We start from the raw sequence: 12,799 nt of genomic DNA, 5'->3' as shown, positions 1-12,799 counted from the left end.
TTCATTTCTTACAGAAAATATCCAACCAGAGTCACATAGGTGAGAATGTTGATCAGGAAATTTAGCTGTATAATTTCTTTTATCCATTGGGCTGACGCTGACAGTCAAACTTTGACATTGAGTAGTGATGGCTGTCATTGTCATTTGGGCAAACCTGAGGAAGCTACTTGAACCTTCAAGAATGACATAGAACAATGTGTGTGGGTAATAATAATGGTGATAAAAATAACAAACACATATCGTGCTTATTACATGACAGGTACTCATCAAGCATTTGTATGTAACAATCTGTTTAATCTTCACAACCATCTAACAGTATAGGTACTATTACTGTACTCATTTCATAGATAACTGTGGGCATAAACATACTAAATAATTTGCCAAATATGGTAGTGATGAATGGGAGTGACATCTGAAGGGAAAGATCTGAAGCAAGAGATTCTTTGGGAAGACGTATATACCTGTAAGAGGAGAAGAAAGTGAAGATAAGGGGAGGTATCCATGGAAGTATTTTTTGGTGGTAGTCCTCAGGATTCAGATTTCTTCAATATTTTGACACACAGAAAATTCAAGATTTTCTGACTTTTTGGCTAGACCTTAAAGGTTTTCCACATTGTATAGAATTCCCTTCTAAAATTATCTCAATTCTTTTGTAAATAAATGTAAATACATATCAAAATCTTGTCTTCAATGTTTCTCTGTTGTCTGCTTCACCTTTCTCTTTGAAGCAAGCTTTGCACTACATGGGAGCCCCCATACCTACCAGGTTCTTCTGTGAGATGATCAATCTAAGCTGAACAATGTCTTTTACTTTTAATTATAAGTGTCCAGGAGAGATTATTTGATTGGCCCAACTTTGTAGAGATACTATCCTCTGGTCAATCAAATATGATTGGTGAGAAGATGGACGTTTGGTATTTTGTAGGGTCATATTGCAGAAACTCGATGTAGATTGAGCAACTCTTTTAAATGATAGCAATGTAACTTAAAAATTATTTCTAAAAATCTCTCTTTACACTCATACACATATACACATAATCATACACATGCATGCTATTTGTGAGCAGGGATGGGGTCAATTGCATTACAATAGCTGAATTTTTTCTTTTAGTATGTTACTAGACCTGCTCCCTTTGAACTAAGCATTAGACATCTATTAATGTAGCCTCAGTATCATTGCATTTAAAATAATAATAACAGCTGTCTATGGTAGATTAAAATTTTGTTCAGCACATATTTACTATATCGCTCTTTATCTCCATCGGAGGAACATGTATTTCTACCCTGTTTGGGCTTGGCAACAGGCCAAGAATTTTTTTGCAATGGGATGTTAACAGACAATATATGAGTGGGTGCTCGTTATATGCTTGTACAGGTGGGCTTGCTCACTTGTCCTCCTGCTTTTGGCTGTGAAAATTCATGTTTTGGTGTCCAGTAGTTCAAGGTGATGAGAGACATGTAGAAAAGATTTAGAGCCATCCCACAGCTTGGAATCAAGCTCTGAGGAGGAAGTCCAGCTTAGATTGGCTAAATCTAGCTGTGCTATAGACGTGTGAACAAGAAATAAATGCTTATTAGTGAATGCTACAGAAATTGTGTGCTGTTTGTTATTCAGTGAAAACTGACTGACACACAGCCTGCTTGCCACATGCTAAGCATGTTATTTCACTTCATTAACTACCTATCTTATTCTGTGGACTCACATTAAGTTTATATTAAGTCAAATGCCTAGATTTTTATCATATAACATCAACTGTGTTAGGTTTTAATTAATCTTCATAAAAATTGAATGCATTCAACTCATCTGCTTTAATGGTTATTTGCATTGTCATTATGCCTCTTTTCCCTTCTTCTTCATCTTTTTAGGTTGACTAAAAGCCATTCTGAGTTCAAATTCTTTTTAACTCCAAGAATTGGGGTTTATTGTACTTTATTGCTGAATAGGAATATGAATAAAGCTCTTATTCAGAGGCAAGATATACTTTGCCACATTGATTTTGAATATTGAAAATTTTAAACATTTATGGGTAAGGTTTGTAAATAAGGCCAAAGGATAGAACTGTGGTAGTAGAGGGAACTTAAACACCTTTTCTGTTGTTCTTTCTTTACTTATTTCTTCTTAGCTCATGACTTCCTTCAGTGGTTAACTTAGTTTTTCTGATAGTCTAAGAGTACGGGCCTTCAAATTCACCACTTTTATATTTTACAATCAATTTTCAATTGCCTTTCTGAGTAAGATAATTTCCATAATCAACTGCATTAAAAAAAAAAAAACCTAATTTCATGAAAAGATTTTACATGTACAAATAATGTACTACATCTAATTGTCCCAGTATAACAAAATCATTTTAGGCTATACTGGATGTTTGCCTAGTGAAGACTCAATTTAAAACATTGTTTAGGATGGGTAGGTAATTCCAACATTTTTGATCCAGGAAAATTTTGGCATTTAAATAAGAAAAGTGATACTAAAAATTAATTATTTATCACAAAGATATGTTTTTCCAATAGTCTTCAATTGAACATAGTGAATTTTCTCTGTACTTTAGCGCAGTTCTCTTGAACTGGGTGTTTGGAAATATTTAAAGAAAAATCAACTGAACTTGGTATTCAGAAAATAGAATGAATTGCCTCATTCTAAATGAAATATGACCCATTTTCATTTTTTAAATTTAAGGGTGATACTGAAAGTACGAAAAGCTCATGTAGGAAAAAAAAGCAGTAAAAGTGATTTGCAATTAAGTATTATTGATAGTACACACATTTTGTTTTAAATTTTTTCAAGAGAAACAATGATATTTTCATTTCTTCACTTACATGCTCACTCAACCACATATACAGATATAGGTACCTGAAAGATCAGTTCTTAACCTCTGTATCTTTCCAGAGATATCTGACCATTAGGGAGCTACAACTGCCTGTAGTTAGTTGCTAGAGAAACAATGACAGAACTCTAGCCAGGAATCAATTAAACTAGGAGACTGTTCCATAGCTTTGTTTTCTGGAAGGAGAACAGGTGTTTAATAATTTACATAAATTATGCAAAATCTAAAGCATTTACAGTAACTAGACACTTAGCAACAGACATGAATGAAGAGGTAAATTGGCTGATGATGTTTGGTATTAGAGAGGCGCCTGCTAGTGCTGCTATGGTTATAGGTTTGTCAGCATTTCCATTATAAATGATATTTTTTCAGGGATTTATATTTCAGTCTTAAAATCTGCCTTAGTGTTGTGTGCTTTTTAAATCCATAGTAGATAAGGCCGTTGCCTGGTAATGCATCTTATTTGTAAATAGAGTGCTTTCTGTGTGTGGAAAATTATTTGAATTATACTTAAGTTACTGAAATAAGATAATAACAGAATTTAAACTCTTGTTTAGCTAATACTCAGAAAATACACCAATTGAAAAATGTTCTTTAAATATCACTTAAAATCTTCAGCGTAAATTTAGATTTTTGGATAATGTTGTATAAACTGCATTGGGGACTTTGTGTACTAAAACTGTAGAGCTGATAATTTTAAGCAATAAAAAATTTTTTTTCAGACTTTCCATGTCCTTTGTTATATGCTATGCTTGGTAGTGAATACAAAGAATAAAACACAGTATTTGCCTCAAATAAAAAGTCATCCTAGTTGGGAATTAAAACACACACATTTCTAACAATAAATGAAAATAACAGCTGTATACATAACTATGTATGCTGATACAACAATAGAATGTTGAATTGTTTGTCATAGTAAAATGTACTATTTTAATATAATGTTTTTACCTTTTGTAAATAATTGGCCAATACACAAACTTTTAAAGCTCAACTTTACAATTAATATATGCTGCTGAATTCTTGCCAGATATGTGGGAGCTTAAAAATCCCTAGGTAAATGAGTATTTAGGAATAAGACACTTTTATTTCCTGATGTGATACTCAAGAGGTTTAAAATTCCTTTAACTTTACCTGTTTTCAACAAGTTTAACATATCTTATGTCTTGGGAATTTTAAACTCTTTTGGCAAAGGTAAAACCCTAGTTAAATTCAACTCTTCACTTACTCTGTACCTGTGCAGCTAAACAGATTTGGCAGAAAACATAATCACGGTAACTACTCTCATTTTATGGCTAAGAACCTCAGGAAGGTACTTAATACAGCCAGCCATGACACAATGTCCCTAGACTCTTTATTTTTCCACTCTGATAACTATTTCTCATTCTCTTTTCCAGGCTCAACAAGTCCTCCCTCATCCTCCCTCCAGGAAGGATCTTGCTTTCTTCTTCATTGAGAAAATTAAAGCATTCAGACAGTAAGTACCATTCCCACAACTAATGTCCTGCATGGCCTCAGCACTCACACTGCTTTCTGACTTGGTTCTGGAAATGAATAACTGTGCCTACTTAAGCCAGTTCCTCTCTATTACACTAGATTCAGCCCCTCATTCTTTCTCAAAGAAATAGCTCGAGCAATTTAACTTTCTAGCTACTACATCATCATATTTTTCATACTCTACTGGAAATTGCCATTACAATACACAGGTAAAATTATTTCTGCTATATAAAATCTAAAATTTTTCTCTTGATCCCTTATCTATCACCAGATTCTTTTACAGTAATACTCAAGAATTGCTCAAGTTACTGCAGTGTAGTCCCCTTTTCCTACTTTCTATATTCTCTATTGAATGTAGTTGAATAAGTCTTTAGAATCTACTACTCCACCAAAGGCGCTTTCATCGCTGTCATTATGACCTTTTTGCTGCCAAGTCTAATAGCTAATTCTTAGTCCTAACTGCAACTCTCAGGAGATATTTGGTCCAATTGGTCATTTTCTCGGGGCTGATAATTTCTGGTTTTTAGTAGACCACTTTCTTTTGGATTTCCTCCTACTTCACTTATTTGTCATCATTGTTACCTCTGCCTCCTTTTCCTAACTTCCCAGTGTTGGAATGATCAGTTCTTGATCATTTCTCTATCTACCCTTGCTCTTTTGCTGATCTTATCCAGTCTTCAAATATGATCTCTATGTGGATGATGACTAAATTTATGTCCCTACCTCAGACTTCTGCCCTAAACCTCAGACTCATATATCCAATTGCTTACTTGATTTTGCTATCTGATTGTCTAATAGACAACTAAAATTCAGCATGTCCAGAAAAACACTTCCAATCTTCCTCCAATACTTAAAATTCTCATAGCCTTTTCCATTTCTGTTGATGGTAACTCTCTTCTTCTACTTATTGAGGTTGAAAATTATAAAATCATATTTGGTTACTTTGTTTCTCTCACATCACACAAAAATCCATTTCATTCTCTTCAAAATGTATTCATAATGTGACAACTTTTCTTCATTGCTGCATTTCACTGTGTCGCTAGCCACCTTTATTTCTTACCTGGATTACTACAATAGTCTCCTAAATGGCTTCTATGTTTGTCCACGTAAATGAATTTACAACACACAATCAAATGGATTTTTTTTTTAAAATGTAATTTAGATGATGCCATTCTTATGCTTGAAACACTGTAAGAATTTTCATTTTATGTAGAACATGCCCAAAGTCCTTAACATGGTCTAGGAGATCTTACATGATTTGTCCCTCACAAGCATCTCCTTTTACTCTTTCTCATTCTCACTTTTCTCCAGTCACACCAGTTTCCTTCCTGGGAAATGTTAACAGTTCACCTGTAGCAGAGCCTTTGCTTTGACTGTTTCTTCTGTTTGGATGCTCTTCCAACAGTTATTTACATAGCTCACTCCTTCATCTCCTTTGAACCTTTGCCCCATCTGACTCTTTCAATGAGAGCTACCTGACCCCTAATTAATACTACAACCTGGCTCCACCCTTAGCATTTTTGTTCCCCTGCTTCACTTTTTCTCTGAACATAGAACTTATCATTTTAAAATATGTTATATAATTACCTCATTTATTTTGATTATTGTGGATCTGTCTCCACCAAGAGAAAATAAGTTCTATGAGAATGAAGGTCTTTGTCATATTCACTGGTACATTCCAAATTTCTGGAATTAGTATCGGTCACACAGATATCAAATAGATACCTGTTTGTATAAATTATGAAACTGACAAAGACATTAGAACAGAGAGTGTCTGTGGTCTGTGTTTGGGATCACCATTGTGAGAGTTAAGTAGCCTAGAAATGCCAAAAAATCCTTCTTCTCATCTTTTTTTTCTCTCTCAAGAAGGACTTTGTCAAAATAAAATGCCCACATGGGAGAAAGCTAAAACAGAAGACATGCTTCTGAAGGCATTACATGAGCATAGCCACTCAGCTGCACAAAAAGCAAGGAATCACCACAGTAAATTGAGAAAAGTGAAACTCTAGTGATGCGTCTTCATCTTCCTTTTCTCTTCCTCCTTTCTCTTTGCCCTTTCCACTTCCTCTCCTCCTCCTGCTTCTCCTCTTCCTCCTTTTTCTCCTTCTAGTTTGAGATAAATTTCTGTCACTTCTGTCAAAAGATAATTTTCAAAAAATGTGAAATAAAATCATGACAAATAGAAATATAAAAATGAACATGTGTAAAATATTTTATTTAATTCTTTAAGGAGAAAACTGTTAAGGCATTACAACCAATTCAAAGGAAAATCCAAAGAATAAACACATTTGTAGATCATGAATATTGAAATGAATGTGTAAATCGAGGCAAAACAAGCTTATTCCACAGAGGAGGAAGGAAGTCAATTGAATCTATACTGGGCAAAACAGAACCTGCATATGTACAGACAAGAATTATCTTGCATTTCTATCAGTTATCTACTATTTAGAATTGCAAAATAGCTCCCATAGAATGAGAATCTGATAATTTATTGAAAATGCTGTAGACAACACAGTTTTCCATTAAAGCACAAAGTTTTTCTATACTTCCCAAAATATCTTTTAATATCTTTTACATTAATAAAACAAAGATAAATTTTACAATAAAAACCATGGATTAATACTTGTATTAATTCTTGTATTCCTGCTGTAACAAACTAGCACGAATTTAGTGGTAGAAAACAACACAGGTTTATTATTATACAGTTCTAGAGGTGAGAATTCTAAAGTGAGTTTTAGTGGACTAAAATTAAAGTGTTGGCAGGTCTCTCTCTCTCTTTTTTTTCCCCCTGGCGGTTGTAGGGGAAAATCCATTTTTCCAACAGTTTCAAATTCTAAAAGATGCCTGCACTTCTTGGCTTGTGGCCTCCTCCTCTGTCTTCAAAGCTAGCAGCATGATGTCTTCAGATCTTTCTCCTACTCTCAACTGCTCTCCTGCATTTCTCTTCCAATTTAAAGAACCCTTGTAATTACAGTAGGCCCTCACAGATAACCCTGAATCTCTTTATTTTAAAGTCATGTGATTAGCAATATTAATTCCATGTGTGACCTTAATTCCCTTTTGCTGTGCAACATAATGTATCACAAAACCTGGAGATTATAAAGTGAACATTTTGGTGTTCTGGGGGGCCATTATTCTACATACCGCAATACTAGAATAGAAATATTTAATCTTTAGAGATTTGATCCTGTTAAGGTTGAAAATATATTTAATTATGATTATGTATAATTTTATACTCTTTAAAATTAATCCCTAAAATGAGAAAAGTATGTACAAATTATGATCTGTTCATTTAAGAACAAATCTTAAGGCGTCTATAGTGCCTCCATATTTATTCTCATAAAATGTAGGTTTGCACTTTTGTTTCTGCTGCTTAAGGAAAAAAGCTCATTTCACTTGTATCCTTGAGAAACACAAAACTATTGCAAAACAGTAACAATTTAAGATATTTTTCTTTTTCATCTTCAAAAATAAAAATGCTCTTATTTTTTAAATTCCTTGCCCAACCCTTTAGATTAAAATATAAAATAAACCACTTTTCTAGCAGAAATTTTCATGTAATACCTTGCTCTTTTCTAATGCTGTAGCAGTGTCCATACGAGCCCTTCTCTGCAATTTTAGGAATCTTTGCAAGGTTACTTGAAATAATCTGCATAAATTGGACGCACTTTTGTTGTTCAACAAGCTTCGATTTACAGACATCGGTCACTGAGGTTTATGATAGGTAAAATAAAGACTGTAGATACCTGAAACAATTTGTTTCATGTGCAGTTGTCTCATGAAAGAGGAAAAGAGAAAATATAATACTTACTCCCAATTCCAAATACAGCCATTCAGGTAGAGTTTGGGCCAGGCAAAGTAGTTTATTCCTCAAAACCTAATGGCATCCATTTTGGTAATTTTTGACAGTGTGAAGTCCTAATTAGTGTCCCTAAAGCAAATTGTAGTCTACATGCTCTCTGCTAAACTTATGTGTGCTTAACTCTGAAGCTGAAATTTCCTCCAAGGCTTTAAAAACAGATAAAGAGTAAGTAAAATTTAAAAAAAAGTGGGGGCGTGGGGAACCATGAGAGGAACACGATCAGTCTTTTGTCTTTCTACCTTTTAAAAAGTTAGTTTTAATATTTTTTTTTGTCCAAGCTAGAAGATATCATCTCTTCACCTTAAATATCAAGAATGAAACATGAAGATATTTTATACTTCACTCTGCTAAAGCTTTAACACTTCATTCCTAAATTTCCAAGACATCGAAAATTTTTCTGGGAAATTTATTTGGAGTCCAAACAGATTTTTTTCTCTTTTCTCTTATAAAAAATATATATTTTCATGTATCATGAGCACGCTAAGTTAAAAAAAAATGTGCACATGTAAGAGTAGTGCAAATGCAGGATAAACCTTGTTTAACAAATTGCCCTTTATAGCAAAGTGATCAGGAATCTTGGAATTACTTTATGTCAATTAGTGCATTAACACTGTCTTCTCTCATTTTTTTTTTCTCCTTATTGATTTAATTATGAAGATTCCTACCAATAGGACTGCTACAAGAATTAAACAAAAAAATAAGATCTTCAAACTTTGTAAGTAATTAGTCAATATTAACCTTTCTTTTTTCTCAAGTTCTTTCTGGAATAAGGAAGGCTATGAATACTAAATGGTTAATGATAACACACACACACACACACACACACACACACACATCATCATCACGCCACCCCTCTGTCTTCTTGAGTAAGAAAGAGTGGCAGTGAGAGAAAATAATAACTTATGTAAGTCCCCTCAAAGGAAAAGAGAAATGACTGAGAATATTTGTTATTTTATAGCATTCTCAAGGATGTATCATGCTCAATCTACTGGTTTATTCTCCAAATTGACTTAGGTTTTTCTATATCTATGTTTTGTATCTGGCTTTCATTTCTTTGATCCTCCTAACTTTTGTAATTATAATTGTTTTCAAGGTCTAATTTAAATTCTATCTCCTCTCTGAAGTGTCCCTAACTATTTTAGGTTGAGTTTCCTCTGAAGCTAAACCTGAGATGAGGGCAGTCTATGAGGCATATTTGAAAAATGGTTCCAGGAAGCATCAATAAGAAGTGAGAAAGAAAAGGGCATGGGGCTAGGGCGGGGTATGTTTATGAGCAGGGTACCTCTGTGGGCAACTAAAGCTCATTGCTTCTTGGGCTTTGAAGAAATTGCAGAGAGCATGCATCAGAGTTGTTCATCTGATGAGTGAGAAAGCTGAGCCATTTATCCACTCACTGGCACCTGCCATTAGCTGAGAGCTGTTGCAGGGTAGGGAGGAGATCATTAATTCCACAGTGCATCTGGCATTTCTAGCCCCACCTGTGCAGCTCTGATGGCCAGAGTGGCAGTTACAGTTGTGTACAGTAGGGAGTTATGGGAGAGAAGGTATGGGAGTGAAAGAGAAACATGATTGCTGAAGAGACATGGGAAGTGCTGTGACTTTGTGACATGCCAATTAAACTTTCTAGTTATTTGCAAGTGTCTCCATGGTTTGGGCTATAAAAAGATATGCACACACAGCCACATACACTTCTCTCATCTCCCTAGCTAGTAAGGCCAGAGCGGAATAATGGTAATGCTGAGAGCATGGCTCTGCAGTCAGTCTGTCTGGATTCAAAAGCCCATGCAACTAGCCATGTTTCCTTGAAATAGTTGTTTAGACTCTCAGCCTTAGATTACTCATCTGTAAAATCTAAATAATACTGCTTTATTTCCAGAGTCACTGTGATAATTATAAGAAAATGATGCAAAAAACACGATAAAAGTAGACATTGCATAAGTGCTGAGAGCTCCTATTTCTTATGCATTTCCCATAGCTTTTCGGTCTTTTCAAAGTTTATTGTGTCATGTTTATGCTCATCTACAGAAAGAAACATGTCCTTCTCATTTAACTTATTTAAGCAATGTGTGTCTCCCTTTCTCTTCTCCATACTACTCCCACTGCTATCACTCTCTCCAAATTCCATATTTGTTATGTTTTTCTCTCTGATCTAAAGGGAACCTTTAGAAGAAGAATTTAACCTTAAATATTTAATTGAATATGATTTTTATCTTTGGATCCACTCTTTTGACCTCTTTCCTAATTTCTCTACTCCACAAAAGTTGAACACCATCTTCAAGGGGAACCAGAAAATAAAGGGATTGGGGAAAAAATGCTCTCTTAGTCCTGGGTTTGGAAATTCTTCTAGGCCCTTCCTTGGGATAGGCTCTTTGAATTCTTATAGTGCTTATGTGGTAGGATAGCACTAGGGCTTTACTGGAGGCCCTAAGATACTTAGCAGGTAGGATCCTTAGGAAAAACATAAAGGATTTCACTGTTTGTTGTACTGACAGAGTATTAATTACGTGGAAGCAAAGGCATAAAGGTTCTGTTGACTGTGGTTTCTGTGGCACATTTTGTTTAGCATACGGTTTTTAAATTAATGAATTAGGGGTCTGCATATATATCCTGTGACTTGTCAAGACTGTGAGATGTTGAAAACATTTCTAACATCTTCATTCGTAAAGTGAGGTAATAGCACCTACCTTGAAAGGTTATTCCAGACTCTAATGGGAAAGCACTTTCAAGATGTTTGGCATAATACACAATAGCTGGTTCTCAATAAACATTAGTTTCCTTCATACCTGACTCCTAAGGTTGTTTCTAAAAGATGTAATAATATAGTTTTTAAAGTTAATTAAAATATAGGCCAAGCAAGAGCATCCTTTTAGGTATGGAAGTATTTTTGTTTGTTTCTTAAAAACTCTAGTGTTCTCTTGTGAATTTTAGTATAAAAAAAACAACAAACAAACAAAGAAAAACAGAACTGGCTGAGTGGTAATCACCATATGCTCTACTACTTTTATTTTATTTTATTTTTTAAAAGATATTTCATCACAATAGTGCAAAGCTCATATCAAAATGCTACACAGAGACTTTTGCTGACTGTAATAATTGTTAAAGGAAAAAAAAGCTTAAATGAGCTATTAAAAACAGGAGTTTGTTGAGTTAAATAAAAGCTATCCTTGGAAATGCGGTTTCTACTGAATAAAAGAAAATCTACATGGAAGTGTTTACTAGTAAAGCTTGCTTGATTATCCCCACCTGATGTGTCTCACATCATGGTCACCACAGGGTAGATTATATAATGTGCATTGGTTTGAAAATGTATAATCTATTCTTTGCTACAGTGCTTGTATTTCATGCTGACACATTCAGCTAAAACCCTGTCTGCTGTATCAAGCTCTTTATTTAGGTTTTCTTGATGGTCTGGGAAAGGAAAAAGGACATTAGTGTCTCCTTTTTTTGCTCTCTTGGATACTTTTCAGAGCAATCTCTTTTCGGTAATGGGCAAATAACTTTGAATGTATATATGTGTTTATGTGTGACATATTTTTTTTTCTTTGATATCTATGCCAGGGAATATCCAATTAATGAAATAGTGTACTCTCTCCTAAGGAATGAGGTATATGTTTGTCCTTATTTATGATATCTGATTGTTATCACTTCTACATCTTTTTTATTTATTTTTACTTTTCAGATACACCTGGGCAGAAACTCTGCTTTTTACTGATCTTGCATTGCCCTGACTACTTCTTTGAAGAGATTGAGCAATTCAAATTGTTCCTTGACTTGTATTAAAATAGAGGTTTAATATGGTGGAATATGTAGATCGATTTGCCACTAAGCCAGTCAGAAGATATTTGCGCATGTCATTGATTGTTCAGGATTGTGGTAGTATTGATTCAGTTTTGGCAGCCCATGCCAATGGGAAATGTGACAGACATGACTGTCAGTGATATGATTCAGTCTTAATCAGTGATATTACAGACATGACAAAAAAAAAGCTGTATAGATAATAATAATAATAAATAAAAACTACAGTCTCAAATTAGTTGAATGAGTAATAGACCTAGAAATAAAGTTTATTTGTTTGGAGCCTCCAGCAGGAGAACTCATCTCCTCATATAGCCTTATTTTTAAGAATGAGTTACGTTTATCTGGAAATCGATTGAGAATAACAGCTTTAGTATGGCACACATGAAGTGATAAAGAAGAAAAAAGGTGCCTATGGAGTCAGCCTGATGAATTATGTCAACCATGATGATCGGTGGGGCTAAGATGTCACAGGTAGATCATATTCACTTCTGGAATTTATTCTTAGCATTGAGCAATTGATCTGGAAAGGGAATGAGAAATATTTACACTTTATTAGTAAAGAGAAAAAAAGTGTCCCATGCCTGCTTTTTTCACATAGTAAACTTTGCCAAAGCCATCTTCTCAATCATTTTAGGGAATATAGAAATACTGTGATGACTATTCATGAGTTATTCTCTTTAGATTACCTAATTTCTTTTCAAAAGAAAATTTTCTACATAAAGTACATTGTTTTTGAGATTGGTGGAGATGAGGGCTTTTGTATTCTTTATTTTGTTTCTAGATTTTACAATATTCTATCTTCTTTCTCCTGGTAGCGTAT

Source organism: Pteropus medius, unplaced genomic scaffold (assembly GCF_902729225.1).
Source record: "Pteropus medius unplaced genomic scaffold, Ma_sr-lr_union100, whole genome shotgun sequence".
Classification (NCBI taxonomy): domain Eukaryota; kingdom Metazoa; phylum Chordata; class Mammalia; order Chiroptera; family Pteropodidae; genus Pteropus; species Pteropus medius.
The sequence above is the reverse complement of the archived record's forward strand: the minus strand, read 5'-3'. Positions refer to the sequence as shown.